Genomic DNA, 3314 nt, shown 5'->3' on the forward strand with positions numbered 1-3314 from the left:
TAATTGAAATTTTCCACGAACTCTATGTGATCTTCAAGATCTATCCTTTGTGGAAAATCTCCAAGCTTGGGATCAACCTCTCCTAATGACTGAGGCGGCTGGCTAGCTGGAACGATAGCCCAAGACTCATCCACATACTCATCTGGCTATCCAAGAAGCAGTGGTTCCTCAACAGTGGAAGCTAGAACATGCTCATCAAAGACAACATCTCTGCTCTGTATGACAACAATCTCATTCTGTTTCGAGTCATATAATTTGTAGCCTTTGGAAAGAGAGTTATATCCTACAAAAACAAGCTTCTGGGACTTGGAATCAAGCTTCCCCCTCTCCTTCTTCGAAATGTGAACATAGGCATCACTCCCAAAAACACAAAAATGGGAGACATCTAGATTCTTGCCAAAATAAGCCTCAAATGAAGTCATCTTAGACACTGTAGTCATCAAAGATTGATTGAGGATAGGGACAGTTGTAGCCACAGCCTCTCCCCAATGTGAATGAGGAAGGTTGCGATTATCCAACGTCATTGTTGCCATCTCCACCTCAGTCCAATTCTTCTGCTCAACCACTCCATTCTCTAAAGAAGACCTTGTATTGGCTAGCTCCTACTTGATGCCATTATCTTCACAAAATCGTACAAAAACATTGGAAGAGGACTCCCCTGCTTTGTTAGCCCAAATACTCTTCACCTGAAATCCAGACTCCTTTTCCACAAAAAAATACAAGTCCTTGAATTGATCAAAGGTTTGGTCCTTATGTGGCAAAAAATACACCCATGTGACCCTGCCATAATCATCCACAATCAACATGAAATACAAGCCTCCTCCCAAAGATGGGGTCTACATAGGCCCACAAAAGTTAGTGTGAACCAACTCAAGTGGTTTTAAAGCCCGCGTGGTAGCCTGCTTCAGAAAAGACTCCCTAGGTTACTTCGCACGAATGCAAGAACTGTAATATCCTTGTCTGCACTACCAACATGTGGCAAGCCATCCACCATCTGGCCCCAAAAAGCTCGTTGTCATAGTGCGTCCACATTCAAGTGGCCAAAATGGAAATACCACAAATCATCGAGCTGAGTATCTATAAGATAAGTGCTGAGAGTTTGTAAATCCTATTCTCCACTCCACCTTCCCAAACAACCTGGCATGTTGCTTTGTTCCCCCAGAGATAGCAATTGAATGCTCATAAAACTCCACCCTCATGCTAATCTTGAAAACCTCATGCACTGAGAAAAGATGAAAACCAAGCGATGGAACATGTAAAGAACTGGGGATGAATGCTTCCTTCCTCTTCCCATAAGGGACAATCTCCAACCTACCGTCACTATGAATTCGGATAGTGGACTTGTCACCATGAAAGATGTGACATGTTTTCCTCCGAAGGTCCTATAACAACTCCTAGGAGAGAGTCATGTGTTTGGAAGCACCACTATGAAGAATCCACTCCCGAGTATCCCCAACAGTGAGACCAAACCGCCTCTCTGCTCAAAGAAGATGAAGCTCTGATGTCCATAATCTCCAAGTGCACAAAAGCTGGAGTCTTCGCGACTACAAGCTGAGAATTTTATACCTTTCTTGGTGCCTTGCTGAGGACAATTCCTCTAATAATGACCCTTTTGTCCACAATGGGGTTATAGGCCTACTCAGCCTTTAAAGCATAACGATATGGAAGACTTTGACTATGAAGACTTCCCTTTGTCCCTTGTTGTTGTTGTTGTTTCAGTCTTTTGACCACGCCCGCAAGTGGCCAATCAAAGCCTCAGCCCTAAGGAGGGTTCAGAAACCGCTCCTCCTGGTCCAATATCATCTCGCTACAAGCTCCTCCCAAGTAATGGTACTGAGAGCCTCTTATTATTACTGGTGATCAAACAAGAATAGAAAGCTGAGTACTAAGAGGACATATGAGACAACAGGGTGATGGCCATCTCCTCTGATGATATCCCATTCCCAGCTTGAAGAACCTCTTGATGAAGAGCCTCGAGTTTGTTGTTGTGCTCTCACGTCGTCAAAGACTTTGCAGGACTCATCATCACTTGCATCTGCATTTCCAAGGAAACTCTCTTCATGGGTACAGAGAGGTCAAGTGCTGCCAAATCCCTATAGCCAACGTCATGCGTTTGTTTATGACACATGCATTGACACGATCCCACAACTATGCTTGGGCCTCTCGCTCTCTGATTGATAGTGAAGAGTCCTCCTATGCTAGATCTGGCCTTCAAACACCAACCGTGAGACGAAGTCAGCCAAATCATAAGATTCCAAAATAGACTCCATAATCACCTTCCAAATGCCATAGTTGTTTCCCTCCAAATAGTCAGTCCACCGCGAGAACATTAGGAGGGTGGGGATCTTCATAGGTTTCTCCACTATGTCGAGAAAATCTGCCATCTCGGGTGGTCTTGTGAAGGGAGGGTAGGTGGGAAAAAAATGAAGAAGAGGTTACGTTTTCTTGCAAGGTGGCTATCCAGCAATGGACACTCGCCTTTTACCCACTTCTCCACGTCTCATACAGTCCAAATGCTCTCCAATCAGCACCAAAAAATAGTAACCCCAAAAGCTCTCACACCGTCTCGAAAGCTTCAAGCCACTTGGGGCTCTAATACCATGTCATAATGTGCAAGAAATGAGACAAAGTTCTGACAGAAGAAAACACAAAAGCGCAAGAGAGAAGAAGGTTGTATAAATTATGCTATGTACACCTAAATGCAGTACAAAATGTGTGGGGGGCTAGTTTCCTATATATATGTACAAGGGACAGCAATCCGCCAGTAGAAGTAGGCCGATACCCCCCCCAAAGGGTCCCACGACTAGCATAGGCTGGTCTTCTGGCCCACAACCAGAGCAACCTAGTCAGCCACTTCCTACGTAGGCCCCTCTTGGCCAATCACCTCCTACAAGTCGGCGAGGGAAAAAACAGCCCCCAAAACGACTACGGGAAAAAATGGAAAAAACATTCACATGATCAGGGAGTCCTCCCACAAGCATGGGCACACCCACATCACAGGCTCTGACGTAGTATGGTACAGACATGAGATGAATGCTAACAGAGGAAACTCGTGTAGGATGCAACAATGAATTGCCTAATGTATGGGATGGCAATCATACTACCTACCTACACGATGTGGACACACATTAGGTAGGGTGTCCCTAAGAGGATGTTAACTTGAAACCTCTCAAATGAGAGACCCAAGCTTTATCCACTAGGCTACGATCGCCTTGGGAATTGCACTTCATTTTTTAAGATAGGGAATTTTCAAAACTCAACAAAGCTTACAAGAAATACCTTCTAGCTACTTACCAAGAGTGGCATGGAGATCC

The sequence above is a fragment of the Cibotium barometz genome, unplaced genomic scaffold, assembly GCF_041138505.1.
Source record: "Cibotium barometz isolate CiBa-2024 unplaced genomic scaffold, ASM4113850v1 ctg368, whole genome shotgun sequence".
NCBI classification, from domain to species: Eukaryota; Viridiplantae; Streptophyta; class Polypodiopsida; order Cyatheales; family Cibotiaceae; genus Cibotium; species Cibotium barometz.